Here is a 19,328-nt window from a genome sequence, read left to right as displayed (position 1 = left end):
CCGTTCCTCCCCACGTGGGGCTCGAACCCACGACCCTGGGATTAAGAGCCTTATGTTCTACCGACTGAGCTAGCCGCGCTGCCTCGGTGAGTATATGCCGGTTAGCACGTCACACAGTACTCGTTTGGGTTGATTGGTCCCATACAGAACCTCCCCATGTTGCCTAATGTTTTCCTAACGTCACACTCGTCACGTAGTTCACTTTTATTTCATAATCATTTCTGAGAGGTAACAGAATTGCATGACAACCTGCAGAGCTAGTTTCGTCAAAATTAACCCACATACTTGATGTGACTCATAAGCCGAACGAGTTACTTTCCGACGTTATTTTAGATGTGCAAGTGCCAGTCAAAAACCCGCGGCGACGGCAATATGCAAACCAATTCGCTAGTTAACACCGGTCTTGTTGTGCGTGTTTTAAGCTGAAGAGCATCTCCAAGCAGAAAATGGTTAACAGCAACATTCACACGGTTTCGTACTGCTCAAGTGCTACACTAAAACGGTATGTTTCTTTTTCAGATCTGGAAAAACACGACCGAGAGAGGAATCAAACACGCAATCTTCAGATACGAAGTCCGACGCCTTATCCATTAGGCCACACGGTCACTGACAAACAAGTGGAACTTATATACGACTCATCTCAAAACGCTCACACCACTGAGGAGTTGTGTTTTCGTTCTACACAGACGCTGCCCCTTGCTCTTTCCCACCCATTTGATACATTCAACCTGCTACGAGACCTACCAAATATAGACTGGGAAACTAAACCACACACTTTGTGCATTCGGAAATGTAAGGCAGGGCGTCCCTCGCCGCATTTGCTACGATGTCCATTTGCTACTTCTGCAGAAGTGGCGGCGACGACGACGACGACGACGACGACGACGACAACCGCGGAAGGCTCTGAGATATGTGAGAAATACATCTATAAAATATATTTCAGACTGTCCCATCCCACCTTATGCTGTACCGCTTTGGCAAATGCTATATCTGCGCCATTCGCCTTAATCACATCTGAGAGTAATTCTTAATAAAACGCCTCTCGCTAATTGTTAGTCATCCCAGATACTGTTTGCTATAAGGCCACGACGCGCAACTGATATCCAAAATTCGTCTGCCTCCTGTGAGGATCGAACTCACGACCCCTTATTTACTAGACCAAATCTCTGCCACTGAGCTAAAGAGGCGCGGCCTAGCGGTACTTTTGCGTACTTCATCCTTGCGGTCGTCTGGATCATCAGACTTCAGCTGACAACACTTCATATTACCGTCTCATATTTGCAGCTATGGCGACCCATTACTGCTTGCCTACACATCTGACACGTAAAGGAAGTGCTCTCCAAATAACACCACTTGCATTTCAGAACATGTCTTTCACACATGTCTACAAAATCACCTTCACCTTCAAATACAGTTGCGTAGCGACTGACGGTGACGTAGGCAAAGCTTAAAGTTGCTATTTTCATTACATCACGTTAATCAGAAAAACGGTAAGTTACATCTGCAGAGGAACAAAATTCCGTTCCTCCCCACGTGGGGCTCGAACCCACGACCCTGGGATTAAGAGCCTTATGTTCTACCAACTGAGCTAGCCGCGCTGCCTCGGTGAGTATATGCCGGTTAGCACGTCACACAGTACTCGTTTGGGTTGATTGGTCCCATACAGAACCTCCCCATGTTGCCTAATGTTTTCCTAACGTCACACTCGTCACGTAGTTCACTTTTATTTCATAATCATTTCTGAGAGGTAACAGAATTGCATGACAACCTGCAGAGCTAGTTTCGTCAAAATTAACGCACATACTTGATGTGACTCATAAGCCGAACGAGTTACTTTCCGACGTTATTTTAGATGTGCAAGTGCCAGTCAAAAACCCGCGGCGACGGCAATATGCAAACCAATTCGCTAGTTAACACCGGTCTTGTTGTGCGTGTTTTAAGCTGAAGAGCATCTCCAAGCAGAAAATGGTCAACAGCAACATTCACACGGTTTCGTACTGCTCAAGTGCTACACTAAAACGGTATGTTTCTTTTTCAGATCTGGAAAAACACGACCGAGAGAGGAATCAAACACGCAATCTTCGGATACGAAGTCCGACGCCTTATCCATTAGGCCACACGGTCACTGACAAACAAGTGGAACTTGTATACGACTCATCTCAAAACGCTCACACCACTGAGGAGTTGTGTTTTCGTTCTACACAGACGCTGCCCCTTGCTCTTTCCCACCCATTTGATACATTCAACCTGCTACGAGTCCTACCAAATATAGACTGGGAAACTAAACCACACACTTTGTGCATTCGGAAATGTAAGGCAGGGCGTCCCTCGCCGCATTTGCTACGATGTCCATTTGCTACTTCTGCAGAAGTGGCGGTGGCGACGACGACGACGACGACGACGACGACGACGACGACGACGACGACGACGACAACAACCGCGGAAGGCTCTGAGATATGTGAGAAATACATCTATAAAATATATTTCAGACTGTCCCATCCCACCTTATGCTGTACCGCTTTGGCAAATGCTTTATCTGCGCCATTCGCCTTAATCACATCTGAGAGTAATTCTTAATAAAACGCCTCTCGCTAATTGTTAGTCATCCCAGATAGTGTTTGCTATAAGGCCACGACGCGCAACTGATATCCACGACGCGCAACTGATATCCAAAATTCGTCTGCCTCCTGTGAGGATCGAACTCACGACCGCTGGTTTACTAGACCAGTGCTCTGCCACTGAGCCAAAGAGGCGCGGCCTAGCGGTACTTTTGCGTACTTCATCCTTAGGGTCGTCTGGATCATCAGACTTCAGCTGACAACACTTCATATTACCGTCTAATATTTGCAGCTATGGCGACCCATTACTGCTTGGCTACACATCTGACACGTAAAGGAAGTGCTCTCCAAATAACACCACTTGCATTTCAGAACATTTCTTTTACACATGTCTACAAAATCACCTTCACCTTCAAATACAGTTTCGTAGCGTCTGACGGAGACGCAGGCAAAGTTTAAAGTTGCTATTTCCATTACATCACGTTAATCAGAAAAACGGTAAGTTACATCTGCAGAGGAACAAACTTCCGTTCCTCCCCACGTGGGGCTCGAACCCACGACCCTGGAATTAAGAGCCTTATGTTCTACCGACTGAGCTAGTCGCGCTGCCTCGGTGAGTATATGCCGGTTAGCACGTCACACAGTACTCGTTTGGGTTGATTGGTCCCATACAGAACCTCCCCATGTTGCCTAATGTTTTCCTAACGTCACACTCGTCACGTAGTTCACTTTTATTTCATAATCATTTCTGAGAGGTAACAGAATTGCATGACAACCTGCAGAGCTAGTTTCGTCAAAATTAACACACATACTTGATGTGACTCATAAGCCGAACGAGTTACTTTCCGACGTTATTTTAGATGTGCAAGTGCCAGTCAAAAACCCGCGGCGACGGCAATACGCAAACCAATTCGCTAGTTAACACCGGTCTTGTTGTGCGTGTTTTAAGCTGAAGAGCATCTCCAAGCAGAAAATGGTTAACAGCAACATTCACACGGTTTCGTACTGCTCAAGTGCTACACTAAAACGGTATGTTTCTTTTTCAGATCTGGAAAAACACGACCGAGAGAGGAATCAAACACGCAATCTTCAGATACGAAGTCCGACGCCTTATCCATTAGGCCACACGGTCACTGACAAACAAGTGGAACTTATATACGACTCATCTCAAAACGCTCACACCACTGAGGAGTTGTGTTTTCGTTCTACACAGACGCTGCCCCTTGCTCTTTCCCACCCATTTGATACATTCAACCTGCTACGAGACCTACCAAATATAGACTGGGAAACTAAACCACACACTTTGTGCATTCGGAAATGTAAGGCAGGGCGTCCCTCGCCGCATTTGCTACGATGTCCATTTGCTACTTCTGCAGAAGTGGCGGCGGCGGCGGCGACGACGACGACGACGACGACGACGACGACGACGACGACGACGACGTCGTCAACCGCGGAAGGCTCTGAGATATGTGAGAAATACATCTATAAAATATATTTCAGACTGTCCCATCCCACCTTATGCTGTACCGCTTTGGCAAATGCTTTATCTGCGCCATTCGCCTTAATCACATCTGAGAGTAATTCTTAATAAAACGCCTCTCGCTAATTGTTAGTCATCCCAGATACTGTTTGCTATAAGGCCACGACGCGCAACTGATATCCAAAATTCGTCTGCCTCCTGTGAGGACCGAACTCACGACCGCTGGTTTACTAGACCAGTGCTCTGCCACTGAGCTAAAGAGGCGCGGCCTAACGGTACTTTTGCGTACTTCATCCTTACGGTCGTCTGGATCATCAGACTTCAGCTGACAACACTTCATATTACCGTCTAATATTTGCAGCTATGGCGACCCATTACTGCTTGGCTACACATCTGACACGTAAAGGAAGTGCTCTCCAAATAACACCACTTGCATTTCAGAACATGTCTTTCACACATGTCTACAAAATCACTTTCACCTTCAAATACAGTTTCGTAGCGACTGACGGAGACGTAGGCAAAGTTTAAAGTTGCTATTTCCATTACATCACGTTAATCAGAAAAACGGTAAGTTACATCTGCAGAGGAACAAAATTCCGTTCCTCCCCACGTGGGGCTCGAACCCACGACCCTGGGATTAAGAGCCTTATGTTCTACCGACTGAGCTAGCCGCGCTGCCTCGGTGAGTATATGCCGGTTAGCACGTCACACAGTACTCGTTTGGGTTGATTGGTCCCATACAGAACCTCCCCATGTTGCCTAATGTTTTCCTAACGTCACACTCGTCACGTAGTTCACTTTTATTTCATAATCATTTCTGAGAGGTAACAGAATTGCATGACAACCTGCAGAGCTAGTTTCGTCAAAATTAACACACATACTTGATGTGACTCATAAGCCGAACGAGTTACTTTCCGACGTTATTTTAGATGTGCAAGTGCCAGTCAAAAACCCGCGGCGACGGCAATATGCAAACCAATTCGCTAGTTAACACCGGTCTTGTTGTGCGTGTTTTAAGCTGAAGAGCATCTCCAAGCAGAAAATGGTCAACAGCAACATTCACACGGTTTCGTACTGCTCAAGTGCTACACTAAAACGGTACGTTTCTTTTTCAGATCTGGAAAAACACGACCGAGAGAGGAATCAAACACGCAATCTTCGGATACGAAGTCCGACGCCTTATCCATTAGGCCACACGGTCACTGACAAACAATTGGAACTTTAATACGACTCATCTCAAAACGCTCACACCACTGAGGAGTTGTGTTTTCGTTCTACACAGACGCTGCCCCTTGCTCTTTCCCACCCATTTGATACATTCAACCTGCTACGAGACCTACCAAATATAGACTGGGAAACTAAACCACACACTTTGTGCATTCGGAAATGTAAGGCAGGGCGTCCGTCGCCGCATTTGCTACGATGTCCATTTGCTACTTCTGCAGAAGTGGCGGCGGCGACGACGATGACGACGACGACGACGACAACCGCGGAAGGCTCTGAGATATGAGAGAAATACATCTATAAAATATATTTCAGACTGTCCCATCCCACCTTATGCTGTACCGCTTTGGCTAATGCTTTATCTGCGCCATTCGCCTTAATCACATCTGAGAGTAATTCTTAATAAAACGCCTCTCGCTAATTGTTAGTCATCCCAGATACTGTTTGCTATAAGGCCACGACGCGCAACTGATATCCAAAATTCGTCTGCCTCCTGTGAGGATCGAACTCACGACCCCTGGTTTACTAGACCAAATCTCTGCCACTGAGCTAAAGAGGCGCGGCCTAGCGGTACTTTTGCGTACTTCATCATTACGGTCGTCTGGATCATCAGACTTCAGCTGACAACACTTCATATTACCGTCTAATATTTGCAGCTATGGCGACCCATTACTGCTTGCCTACACATCTGACACGTAAAGGAAGTGCTCTCCAAATAACACCACTTGCATTTCAGAACATGTCTTTCACACATGTCTACAAAATCACCTTCACCTTCAAATACAGTTTCGTAGCGACTGACGGAGACGTAGGCAAAGTTTAAAGTTGCTATTTCCATTACATCACGTTAATGAGAAAAACGGTAAGTTACATCTGCAGAGGAACAAAATTCCGTTCCTCCCCACGTGGGGCTCGAACCCACGACCCTGGGATTAAGAGCCTTATGTTCTACCGACTGAGCTAGCCGCGCTGCCTCGGTGAGTATATGCCGGTTAGCACGTCACACAGTACTCGTTTGGGTTGATTGGTCCCATACAGAACCTCCCCATGTTGCCTAATGTTTTCCTAACGTCACACTCGTCATGTAGTTCACTTTTATTTCATAATCATTTCTGAGAGGTAACAGAATTGCATGACAACCTGCAGAGCTAGTTTCGTCAAAATTAACACACATACTTGATGTGACTCATAAGCCGAACGAGTTACTTTCCGACGTTATTTTAGATGTGCAAGTGCCAGTCAAAAACCCGCGGCGACGGCAATATGCAAACCAATTCGCTAGTTAACACCGGTCTTGTTGTGCGTGTTTTAAGCTGAAGAGCATCTCCAAGCAGAAAATGGTCAACAGCAACATTCACACGGTTTCGTACTGCTCAAGTGCTACACTAAAACGGTATGTTTCTTTTTCAGATCTGGAAAAACACGACCGAGAGAGGAATCAAACACGCAATCTTCGGATACGAAGTCCGACGCCTTATCCATTAGGCCACACGGTCACTGACAAACAAGTGGAACTTATATACGACTCATCTCAAAACGCTCACACCACTGAGGAGTTGTGTTTTCGTTCTACACAGACGCTGCCCCTTGCTCTTTCCCACCCATTTGATACATTCAACCTGCTACGAGACCTACCAAATATAGACTGGGAAACTAAACCACACACTTTGTGCATTCGGAAATGTAAGGCAGGGCGTCCCTCGCCGCATTTGCTACGATATCCATTTGCTACTTCTGCAGAAGTGGCGGCGACGACGACGACGACGACGACGACGACGACGACAACCGCGGAAGGCTCTGAGATATGTGAGAAATACATCTATAAAATATATTTCAGACTGTCCCATCCCACCTTATGCTGTACCGCTTTGGCAAATGCTTTATCTGCGCCATTCGCCGTAATCACATCTGAGAGTAATTCTTAATAAAACGCCTCTCGCTAATTGTTAGTCATCCCAGATACTGTTTGCTATAAGGCCACGACGCGCAACTGATATCCAAAATTCGTCTGCCTCCTGTGAGGATCGACCTCACGACCGCTGGTTTACTAGACCAGTGCTCTGCCACTGAGCTAAAGAGGCGCGGCCTAGCGGTACTTTTGCGTACTTCATCCTTACGGTCGTCTGGATCATCAGACTTCAGCTGACAACACTTCATATTACCGTCTCATATTTGCAGCTATGGCGACCCATTACTGCTTGGCTACACATCTGACACGTAAAGGAAGTGCTCTCCAAATAACACCACTTGCATTTCAGAACATGTCTTTCACACATGTCTACAAAATCACCTTCACCTTCAAATACAGTTTCGTAGCGACTGACGGAGACGTAGGCAAAGTTTAAAGTTACTATATCCATTACATCACGTTAATCAGAAAAACGGTAAGTTACATCTGCAGAGGAACAAAATTCCGTTCCTCCCCACGTGGGGCTCGAACACACGACCCTGGGATTAAGAGCCTTATGTTCTACCGACTGAGCTAGCCGCGCTGCCTCAGTGAGTGTATACCGGTTAGCACGTCACACAGTACTCGATTGGGTTGATTGGTCCCATACAGAACCTCCCCATGTTGCCTAATGTTTTCCTAACGTCACACTCGTCACGTAGTTCACTTTTATTTCATAATCATTTCTGAGAGGTAACAGAATTGCATGACAACCTGCAGAGCTAGTTTCGTCAGAATTAACACACATACTTGATGTGACTCATAAGCCGAACGAGTTACTTTCCGACGTTATTTTAGATGTGCAAGTGCCAGTCAAAAACCCGCGGCGACGGCAATATGCAAACCAATTCGCTAGTTAACACCGGTCTTGTTGTGCGTGTTTTAAGCTGAAGACCATCTCCAAGCAGAAAATGGTCAACAGCAACATTCACACGGTCTCGTACTGCTCAAGTGCTACACTAAAACGGTATGTTTCTTTTTCAGATCTGGAAAAACACGACCGAGAGAGGAATCAAACACGCAATCTTCGGATACGAAGTCCGACGCCTTATCCATTAGGCCACACGGTCACTGACAAACAAGTGGAACTTATATACGACTCATCTCAAAACGCTCACACCACTGAGGAGTTGTGTTTTCGTTCTACACAGACGCTGCCCCTTACTCTTTCCCACCCATTTGATACATTCAACCTGCTACGAGACCTACCAAATATAGACTGGGAAACTAAACCACACACTTTGTGCATTCGGAAATGTAAGGCAGGGCGTCCCTCGCCGCATTTGCTACGATGTCCATTTGCTACTTCTGCAGAAGTGGCGGCAGCGGCGACGACGACGACGACGACGACGACGACGACGACAACCGCGGAAGGCTCTGAGATATGTGAGAAATACATCTATAAAATATATTTCAGACTGTCCCATCCCACCTTATGCTGTACCGCTTTGGCAAATGCTTTATCTGCGCCATTCGCCTTAATCACATCTGAGAGTAATTCTTAATAAAACGCCTCTCGCTAATTGTTAGTCATCCCAGATACTGTTTGCTATAAGGCCACGACGCGCAACTGATATCCAAAATTCGTCTGCCTCCTGTGAGGACCGAACTCACGACCGCTGGTTTACTAGACCAGTGCTCTGCCACTGAGCTAAAGAGGCGCGGCCTAGCTGTACTTTTGCGTACTTCATCCTTACGGTCGTCTGGATCATCAGACTGCAGCTGACAACACTTCATATTACCGTCTAATATTTGCAGCTATGGCGACCCATTACTGCTTGGCTACACATCTGACACGTAAAGGAAGTGCTCTCCAAATAACACCACTTGCATTTCAGAACATGTCTTTCACACATGTCTACAAAATCACCTTCACCTTCAAATACAGTTTCGTAGCGACTGACGGAGACGTAGGCAAAGTTTAAAGTTGCTATATCCATTACATCACGTTAATCAGAAAAACGGTAAGTTACATCTGCAGAGGAACAAAATTCCGTTCCTCCCCACGTGGGGCTCGAACCCACGACCCTGGGATTAAGAGCCTTATGTTCTACCGACTGAGCTAGCCGCGCTGCCTCGGTGAGTATATGCCGATTAGCACGTCACACAGTACTCGTTTGGGTTGATTGGTCCCACACAGAACCTCCCCATGTTGCCTAATGTTTTCCTAACGTCACACTCGTCACGTAGTTCACTTTTATTTCATAATCATTTCTGAGAGGTAACAGAATTGCATGACAACCTGCAGAGCTAGTTTCGTCAAAATTAACACACATACTTGATGTGACTCATAAGCCGAACGAGTTACTTTCCGACGTTATTTTAGATGTGCAAGTGCCAGTCAAAAACCCGCGGCGACGGCAATATGCAAACCAATTCGCTAGTTAACACCGGTCTTGTTGTGCGTGTTTTAAGCTGAAGAGCATCTCCAAGCAGAAAATGGTCAACAGCAACATTCACACGGTTTCGTACTGCTCAAGTGCTACACTAAAACGGTATGTTTCTTTTTCAGATCTGGAAGAACACGACCGAGAGAGGAATCAAACACGCAATCTTCGGATACGAAGTCCGACGCCTTATCCATTAGGCCACACGGTCACTGACAAACAAGTGGAACTTATATACGACTCATCTCAAAACGCTCACACCACTGAGGAGTTGTGTTTTCGTTCTACACAGACGCTGCCCCTTACTCTTTCCCACCCATTTGATACATTCAACCTGCTACGAGACCTACCAAATATAGACTGGGAAACTAAACCACACACTTTGTGCATTCGGAAATGTAAGGCAGGGCGTCCCTCGCCGCATTTGCTACGATGTCCATTTGCTACTTCTGCAGAAGTGGCGGCGGCGGCGGCGGCGGCGGCGGCGGCGGCGGAGGCGACGACGACGACGACGACAACCGCAGAAGGCTCTGAGATAGGTGAGAAATACATCTATAAAATATATTTCAGACTGTCCCATCCCACCTTATGCTGTACCGCTTTGGCAAATGCTTTATCTGCGCCATTCGCCGTAATCACATCTGAGAGTAATTCTTAATAAAACGCCTCTCGCTAATTGTTAGTCATCCCAGATACTGTTTGCTATAAGGCCACGACGCGCAACTGATATCCAAAATTCGTCTGCCTCCTGTGAGGATCGGACTCACGACCCCTGGTTTACTAGACCAGTGCTCTGCCACTGAGCTAAAGAGGCGCGGCCTAGCGGTACTTTTGCGTACTTCATCCTTACGGTCGTCTGGATCATCTGACTTCAGCTGACAACACTTCATATTACCGTCTAATATTTGCAGCTATGGCGACCCATTACTGTTTGGCTACACATCTGACACATAAAGGAAGTGCTCTCCAAATAACACCACTTGCATTTCAGAACATGTCTTTCACACATGTCTACAAAATCACCTTCACCTTCAAATACAGTTTCCTTGCGACTGACGGAGACGTAGGCAAAGTTTAAAGTTACTATATCCATTACATCACGTTAATCAGAAAAACGGTAAGTTACATCTGCAGAGGAACAAAATTCCGTTCCTCCCCACGTGGGGCTCGAACACACGACCCTGGGATTAAGAGCCTTATGTTCTACCGACTGAGCTAGCCGCGCTGCCTCAGTGAGTACATGCCGGTTAGCACGTCACACAGTACTCGATTGGGTTGATTGGTCCCATACAGAACCTCCCCATGTTGCCTAATGTTTTCCTAACGTCACACTCGTCATGTAGTTCACTTTTATTTCATAATCATTTCTGAGAGGTAACAGAATTGCATGACAACCTGCAGAGCTAGTTTCGTCAAAATTAACACACATACTTGATGTGACTCATAAGCCGAACGAGTTACTTTCCGACGTTATTTTAGATGTGCAAGTGCCAGTCAAAAACCCGCGGCGACGGCAATATGCAAACCAATTCGCTAGTTAACACCGGTCTTGTTGTGCGTGTTTTAAGCTGAAGAGCATCTCCAAGCAGAAAATGGTCAACAGCAACATTCACACGGTTTCGTACTGCTCAAGTGCTACACTAAAACGATATGTTTCTTTTTCAGATCTGGAAAAACACGACTGAGAGAGGAATCAAACACGCAATCTTCGGATACGAAGTCCGACGCATTATCCATTAGGCCACACGGTCACTGACAAACAAGTGGAACTTATATACGACTCATCTCAAAACGCTCACACCACTGAGGAGTTGTGTTTTCGTTCTACACAGACGCTGCCCCTTGCTCTTTCCCACCCATTTGATACATTCAACCTGCTACGAGACCTACCAAATATAGACTGGGAAACTAAACCACACACTTTGTGCATTCGGAAATGTAAGGCAGGGCGTCCCTCGCCGCATTTGCTACGATGTCCATTTGCTACTTCTGCAGAAGTAGCGGCGGCGGCGGCGACGACGACGACGACGACGACGACGACGACGACGACGACGACGACGACGACCGCGGAAGGCTCTGAGATATGTGAGAAATACATCTATAAAATATATTTCAGACTGTCCCATCCCACCTTATGCTGTACCGCTTTGGCAAATGCTTTATCTGCGCCATTCGCCTTAATCACATCTGAGAGTAATTCTTAATAAAACGCCTCTCGCTAATTGTTAGTCATCCCAGATACTGTTTGCTATAAGGCCACGACGCGCAACTGATATCCAAAATTCGTCTGCCTCCTGTGAGGATCGAACTCACGACCGCTGGTTTACTAGACCAGTGCTCTGCCACTGAGCTAAAGAGGCGCGGCCTAGCGGTACTTTTGCGTACTTCATCCTTACGGTCGTCTGGATCATCAGACTTCAGCTGACAACACTTCATATTACCGTCTAATATTTGCAGCTATGGCGACCCATTACTGCTTGCCTACACATCTGACACGTAAAGGAAGTGCTCTCCAAATAACACCACTTGCATTTCAGAACATGTCTTTCACACATGTCTACAAAATCACCTTCACCTTCAAATACAGTTTCGTAGCGACTGACGAAGACGTAGGCAAAGTTTAAAGTTGCTATTTCCATTACATCACGTTAATGAGAAAAACGGTAAGTTACATCTGCAGAGGAACAAAATTCCGTTCCTCCCCACGTGGGGCTCGAACCCACGACACTGGGATTAAGAGCCTTATGTTCTACCGACTGAGCTAGCCGCGCTGCCTCGGTGAGTATATGCCGGTTAGCACGTCACACAGTACTCGTTTGGGTTGATTGGTCCCATACAGAACCTCCCCATGTTGCCTAATGTTTTCCTAACGTCACACTCGTCATGTAGTTCACTTTTATTTCATAATCATTTCTGAGGGGTAACAGAATTGCATGACAACCTGCAGAGCTAGTTTCGTCAAAATTAACACACATACTTGATGTGACTCATAAGCCGAACGAGTTACTTTCCGACGTTATTTTAGATGTGCAAGTGCCAGTCAAAAACCCGCGGCGACGGCAATATGCAAACCAATTCGCTAGTTAACACCGGTCTTGTTGTGCGTGTTTTAAGCTGAAGAGCATCTCCAAGCAGAAAATGGTCAACAGCAACATTCACACGGTTTCGTACTGCTCAAGTGGTACACTAAAACGGTATGTTTCTTTTTCAGATCTGGAAAAACACGACCGAGAGAGGAATCAAACACGCAATCTTCGGATACGAAGTCCGACGCCTTATCCATTAGGCCACACGGACACTGACAAACAAGTGGAACTTATATACGACTCATCTCAAAACGCTCACACCACTGAGGAGTTGTGTTTTCGTTCTACACAGACGCTGCCCCTTACTCTTTCCCACCCATTTGATACATTCAACCTGCTACGAGACCTACCAAATATAGACTGGGAAACTAAACCACACACTTTGTGCATTCGGAAATGTAAGGCAGGGCGTCCCTCGCCGCATTTGCTACGATGTCCATTTGCTACTTCTGCAGAAGTGGCGGCGGCGGCGACGACGACGACGACGACGACGACAACCGCGGAAGGCTCTGAGATATGTGAGAAATACATCTATAAAATATATTTCAGACTGTCCCATCCCACCTTATGCTGTACCGCTTTGGCAAATGCTTTATCTGCGCCATTCGCCTTAATCACATCTGAGAGTAATTCTTAATAAAACGCCTCTCGCTAATTGTTAGTCATCCCAGATACTGTTTGCTATAAGGCCACGACGCGCAACTGATATCCAAAATTCGTCTGCCTCCTGTGAGGACCGAACTCACGACCGCTGGTTTACTAGACCAGTGCTCTGCCACTGAGCTAAAGAGGCGCGGCCTAGCTGTACTTTTGCGTACTTCATCCTTACGGTCGTCTGGATCATCAGACTGCAGCTGACAACACTTCATATTACCGTCTAATATTTGCAGCTATGGCGACCCATTACTGCTTGGCTACACATCTGACACGTAAAGGAAGTGCTCTCCAAATAACACCACTTGCATTTCAGAACATGTCTTTCACACATGTCTACAAAATCACCTTCACCTTCAAATACAGTTTCGTAGCGACTGACGGAGACGTAGGCAAAGTTTAAAGTTGCTATATCCATTACATCACGTTAATCAGAAAAACGGTAAGTTACATCTGCAGAGGAACAAAATTCCGTTCCTCCCCACGTGGGGCTCGAACCCACGACCCTGGGATTAAGAGCCTTATGTTCTACCGACTGAGCTAGCCGCGCTGCCTCGGTGAGTATATGCCGATTAGCACGTCACACAGTACTCGTTTGGGTTGATTGGTCCCACACAGAACCTCCCCATGTTGCCTAATGTTTTCCTAACGTCACACTCGTCACGTAGTTCACTTTTATTTCATAATCATTTCTGAGAGGTAACAGAATTGCATGACAACCTGCAGAGCTAGTTTCGTCAAAATTAACACACATACTTGATGTGACTCATAAGCCGAACGAGTTACTTTCCGACGTTATTTTAGATGTGCAAGTGCCAGTCAAAAACCCGCGGCGACGGCAATATGCAAACCAATTCGCTAGTTAACACCGGTCTTGTTGTGCGTGTTTTAAGCTGAAGAGCATCTCCAAGCAGAAAATGGTCAACAGCAACATTCACACGGTTTCGTACTGCTCAAGTGCTACACTAAAACGGTATGTTTCTTTTTCAGATCTGGAAGAACACGACCGAGAGAGGAATCAAACACGCAATCTTCGGATACGAAGTCCGACGCCTTATCCATTAGGCCACACGGTCACTGACAAACAAGTGGAACTTATATACGACTCATCTCAAAACGCTCACACCACTGAGGAGTTGTGTTTTCGTTCTACACAGACGCTGCCCCTTACTCTTTCCCACCCATTTGATACATTCAACCTGCTACGAGACCTACCAAATATAGACTGGGAAACTAAACCACACACTTTGTGCATTCGGAAATGTAAGGCAGGGCGTCCCTCGCCGCATTTGCTACGATGTCCATTTGCTACTTCTGCAGAGGTAGCGGCGGCGGCGGCGACGACGACGACGACGACGACGACGACGACGACGACGACGACGACGACGACGACGAAGACGACCGCGGAAGGCTCTGAGATATGTGAGAAATACATCTATAAAATATATTTCAGACTGTCCCATCCCACCTTATGCTGTACCGCTTTGCAAATGCTTTATCTGCGCCATTCGCCTTAATCACATCTGAGAGTAATTCTTAATAAAACGCCTCTCGCTAATTGTTAGTCATCCCAGATACTGTTTGCTATAAGGCCACGACGCGCAACTGATATCCAAAATTCGTCTGCCTCCTGTGAGGATCGAACTCACGACCGCTGGTTTACTAGACCAGTGCTCTGCCACTGAGCTAAAGAGGCGCGGCCTAGCGGTACTTTTGCGTACTTCATCCTTACGGTCGTCTGGATCATCAGACTTCAGCTGACAACACTTCATATTACCGTCTAATATTTGCAGCTATGGCGACCCATTACTGCTTGCCTACACATCTGACACGTAAAGGAAGTGCTCTCCAAATAACACCACTTGCATTTCAGAACATGTCTTTCACACATGTCTACAAAATCACCTTCACCTTCAAATACAGTTTCGTAGCGACTGACGAAGACGTAGGCAAAGTTTAAAGTTGCTATTTCCATTACATCACGTTAATGAGAAAAACGGTAAGTTACATCTGCAGAGGAACAAAATTCCGTTCCTCCCCACGTGGGGCTCGAACCCACGACACTGGGATTAAGAGCCTTATGTTCTACCGACTGAGCTAGCCGCGCTGCCTCGGTGAGTATATGCCGGTTAGCACGTCACACAGTACTCGTTTGGGTTGATTGGTCCCATACAGAACCTCCCCATGTTGCCTAATGTTTTCCTAACGTCACACTCGTCATGTAGTTCACTTTTATTTCATAATCATTTCTGAGGGGTAACAGAATTGCATGACAACCTGCAGAGCTAGTTTCGTCAAAATTAACACACATACTTGATGTGACTCATAAGCCGAACGAGTTACTTTCCGACGTTATTTTAGATGTGCAAGTGCCAGTCAAAAACCCGCGGCGACGGCAATATGCAAACCAATTCGCTAGTTAACACCGGTCTTGTTGTGCGTGTTTTAAGCTGAAGAGCATCTCCAAGCAGAAAATGGTCAACAGCAACATTCACACGGTTTCGTACTGCTCAAGTGGTACACTAAAACGGTATGTTTCTTTTTCAGATCTGGAAAAACACGACCGAGAGAGGAATCAAACACGCAATCTTCGGATACGAAGTCCGACGCCTTATCCATTAGGCCACACGGACACTGACAAACAAGTGGAACTTATATACGACTCATCTCAAAACGCTCACACCACTGAGGAGTTGTGTTTTCGTTCTACACAGACGCTGCCCCTTACTCTTTCCCACCCATTTGATACATTCAACCTGCTACGAGACCTACCAAATATAGACTGGGAAACTAAACCACACACTTTGTGCATTCGGAAATGTAAGGCAGGGCGTCCCTCGCCGCATTTGCTACGATGTCCATTTGCTACTTCTGCAGAAGTGGCGGCGACGACGACGACGACGACGACGACGACAACCGCGGAAGGCTCTGAGATATGTGAGAAATACATCTAAAAAATTTATTTCAGACTGTCCCATCCCACCTTATGCTGTACCGCTTTGGCAAATGCTTTATCTGCGCCATTCGCCGTAATCACATCTGAGAGTAATTCTTAATAAAACGCCTCTCGCTAATTGTTAGTCATCCCAGATACTGTTTGCTATAAGGCCACGACGCGCAACTGATATCCAAAATTCGTCTGCCTCCTGTGAGGATCGACCTCACGACCCCCGGTTTACTAGACCAGTGCTCTGCCACTGAGCTAAAGAGGCGCGGCCTAGCGGTACTTTTGCGTACTTCATCCTTACGGTCGTCTGGATCATCAGACTTCAGCTGACAACACTTCATATTACCGTCTAATATTTGCAGCTATGGCGACCCATTACTGCTTGCCTACACATCTGACACGTAAAGGAAGTGCTCTCCAAATAACACCACTTGCATTTCAGAACATGTCTTTCACACATGTCTACAAAATCACCTTCACCTTCAAATACAGTTTCCTTGCGACTGACGGAGACGTAGGCAAAGTTTAAAGTTACTATATCCATTACATCACGTTAATCAGAAAAACGGTAAGTTACATCTGCAGAGGAACAAAATTCCGTTCCTCCCCACGTGGGGCTCGAACACACGACCCTGGGATTAAGAGCCTTATGTTCTACCGACAGAGCTAGCCGCGCTGCCTCAGTGAGTGTATGCCGGTTAGCACGTCACACAGTACTCGATTGGGTTGATTGGTCCCATACAGAACCTCCCCATGTTGCCTAATGTTTTCCTAACGTCACACTCGTCACGTAGTTCACTTTTATTTCATAATCATTTCTGAGAGGTAACAGAATTGCATGACAACCTGCAGAGCTAGTTTCGTCAAAATTAACACACATACTTGATGTGACTCATAAGCCGAACGAGTTACTTTCCGACGTTATTTTAGATGTGCAAGTGCCAGTCAAAAACCCGCGGCGACGGCAATATGCAAACCAATTCGCTAGTTAACACCGGTCTTGTTGTGCGTGTTTTAAGCTGAAGAGCATCTCCAAGCAGAAAATGGTCAACAGCAACATTCACACGGTTTCGTACTGCTCAAGTGCTACACTAAAACGGTATGTTTCTTTTTCAGATCTGGAAAAACACGACCGAGAGAGGAATCAAACACGCAATCTTCGGATACGAAGTCCGACGCCTTATCCATTAGGCCACACGGTCACTGACAAACAAGTGGAACTTATATACGACTCATCTCAAAACGCTCACACCACTGAGGAGTTGTGTTTTCTTTCTACACAGACGCTGCCCCTTGCTCTTTCCCACCCATTTGATACATTCAACCTGCTACGAGACCTACCAAATATAGACTGGGAAACTAAACCACACACTTTGTGCATTCGGAAATGTAAGGCAGGGCGTCCCTCGCCGCATTTGCTACGATGTCCATTTGCTACTTCTGCAGAAGTGGCGACGACGACGACGACGACGACGACGACGACGACGACGACGAAGACAACCGCGGAAGGCTCTGAGATATGTGAGAAATACATCTATAAAATATATTTCAGACTGTCCCATCCCACCTTATGCTGTACCGCTTTGGCAAATGCTTTATCTGCGCCATTCGCCGTAATCACATCTGAGAGTAATTCTTAATAAAACGCCTCTCGCTAATTGTTAGTCATCCCAGATACTGTTTGCTATAAGGCCACGACGCGCAACTGATATCCAAAATTCGTCTGCCTCCTGTGAGGATCGACCTCACGACCCCTGGTTTACTAGACCAGTGCTCTGCCACTGAGCTAAAGAGGCGCGGCCTAGCGGTACTTTTGCGTACTTCATCATTACGGTCGTCTGGATCATCAGACTTCAGCTGACAACACTTCATATTACCGTCTAATATTTGCAGCTATGGCGACCCATTACTGCTTGCCTACACATCTGACACGTAAAGGAAGTGCTCTCCAAATAACACCACTTGCATTTCAGAACATGTCTTTCACACATGTCTACAAAATCACCTTCACCTTCAAATACAGTTTCCTTGCGACTGACGGAGACGTAGGCAAAGTTTAAAGTTACTATATCCATTACATCACGTTAATCAGAAAAACGGTAAGTTACATCTGCAGAGGAACAAAATTCCGTTCCTCCCCACGTGGGGCTCGAACACACGACCCTGGGATTAAGAGCCTTATGTTCTACCGACTGAGCTAGCCGCGCTGCCTCAGTGAGTGTATGCCGGTTAGCACGTCACACAGTACTCGTTTGGGTTGATTGGTCCCATACAGAACCTCCCCATGTTGCCTAATGTTTTCCTAACGTCACACTCGTCACGTAGTTCACTTTTATTTCATAATCATTTCTGAGAGGTAACAGAATTGCATGACAACCTGCAGAGCTAGTTTCGTCAAAATTAACACACATACTTGATGTGACTCATAAGCCGAACGAGTTACTTTCCGACGTTATTTTAGATGTGCAAGTGCCAGTCAAAAACCCGCGGCGACGGCAATATGCAAACCAATTCGCTAGTTAACACCGGTCTTGTTGTGCGTGTTTTAAGCTGAAGAGCATCTCCAAGCAGAAAATGGTCAACAGCAACATTCACACGGTTTCGTACTGCTCAAGTGCTACACTAAAACGGTATGTTTCTTTTTCAGATCTGGAAAAACACGACCGAGAGAGGAATCAAACACGCAATCTTCGGATACGAAGTCCGACGCCTTATCCATTAGGCCACACGGTCACTGACAAACAAGTGGAACTTATATACGACTCATCTCAAAACGCTCACACCACTGAGGAGTTGTGTTTTCTTTCTACACAGACGCTGCCCCTTGCTCTTTCCCACCCATTTGATACATTCAACCTGCTACGAGACCTACCAAATATAGACTGGGAAACTAAACCACACACTTTGTGCATTCGGAAATGTAAGGCAGGGCGTCCCTCGCCGCATTTGCTACGATGTCCATTTGCTACTTCTGCAGAAGTGGCGGCGGCGACGACGACGACGACGACGACGACGACGACGACGACGACGACAACCGCGGAAGG

The 19,328-nt window shown here is 46.4% G+C and overlaps 11 non-coding genes across 11 annotated transcripts; all 11 read right to left on the bottom strand.

The window, feature by feature from the left end:
- Positions 1-2,681: 2,681 nt before the first annotated feature.
- On the bottom strand, positions 2,682-2,753 carry Trnat-agu (transfer RNA threonine (anticodon AGU)). The gene has a single exon. It is a non-coding gene; the product is annotated as a tRNA-Thr (tRNA).
- Positions 2,754-4,230: 1,477 nt separating this feature from the next.
- Positions 4,231-4,302, bottom strand: Trnat-agu (transfer RNA threonine (anticodon AGU)). The gene has a single exon. It is a non-coding gene; the product is annotated as a tRNA-Thr (tRNA).
- A 1,447-nt stretch (positions 4,303-5,749) lies between these two features.
- Trnat-agu (transfer RNA threonine (anticodon AGU)) lies at positions 5,750-5,821 on the bottom strand. Its single transcript has one exon. It is a non-coding gene; the product is annotated as a tRNA-Thr (tRNA).
- Positions 5,822-7,271: 1,450 nt separating this feature from the next.
- On the bottom strand, positions 7,272-7,343 carry Trnat-agu (transfer RNA threonine (anticodon AGU)). Its single transcript has one exon. It is a non-coding gene; the product is annotated as a tRNA-Thr (tRNA).
- A 1,456-nt stretch (positions 7,344-8,799) lies between these two features.
- On the bottom strand, positions 8,800-8,871 carry Trnat-agu (transfer RNA threonine (anticodon AGU)). Its single transcript has one exon. It is a non-coding gene; the product is annotated as a tRNA-Thr (tRNA).
- Positions 8,872-10,339: 1,468 nt separating this feature from the next.
- Positions 10,340-10,411, bottom strand: Trnat-agu (transfer RNA threonine (anticodon AGU)). The gene has a single exon. It is a non-coding gene; the product is annotated as a tRNA-Thr (tRNA).
- Positions 10,412-11,885: 1,474 nt separating this feature from the next.
- Trnat-agu (transfer RNA threonine (anticodon AGU)) lies at positions 11,886-11,957 on the bottom strand. Its single transcript has one exon. It is a non-coding gene; the product is annotated as a tRNA-Thr (tRNA).
- A 1,447-nt stretch (positions 11,958-13,404) lies between these two features.
- On the bottom strand, positions 13,405-13,476 carry Trnat-agu (transfer RNA threonine (anticodon AGU)). The gene has a single exon. It is a non-coding gene; the product is annotated as a tRNA-Thr (tRNA).
- Positions 13,477-14,961: 1,485 nt separating this feature from the next.
- Positions 14,962-15,033, bottom strand: Trnat-agu (transfer RNA threonine (anticodon AGU)). The gene has a single exon. It is a non-coding gene; the product is annotated as a tRNA-Thr (tRNA).
- A 1,444-nt stretch (positions 15,034-16,477) lies between these two features.
- Trnat-agu (transfer RNA threonine (anticodon AGU)) lies at positions 16,478-16,549 on the bottom strand. The gene has a single exon. It is a non-coding gene; the product is annotated as a tRNA-Thr (tRNA).
- Positions 16,550-18,008: 1,459 nt separating this feature from the next.
- Trnat-agu (transfer RNA threonine (anticodon AGU)) lies at positions 18,009-18,080 on the bottom strand. The gene has a single exon. It is a non-coding gene; the product is annotated as a tRNA-Thr (tRNA).
- Positions 18,081-19,328: the final 1,248 nt, after the last annotated feature.

Source organism: Schistocerca gregaria, chromosome 4 (assembly GCF_023897955.1).
Source record: "Schistocerca gregaria isolate iqSchGreg1 chromosome 4, iqSchGreg1.2, whole genome shotgun sequence".
NCBI classification, from domain to species: Eukaryota; Metazoa; Arthropoda; class Insecta; order Orthoptera; family Acrididae; genus Schistocerca; species Schistocerca gregaria.
The sequence above is the reverse complement of the archived record's forward strand: the minus strand, read 5'-3'. Positions and strand labels throughout refer to the sequence as shown.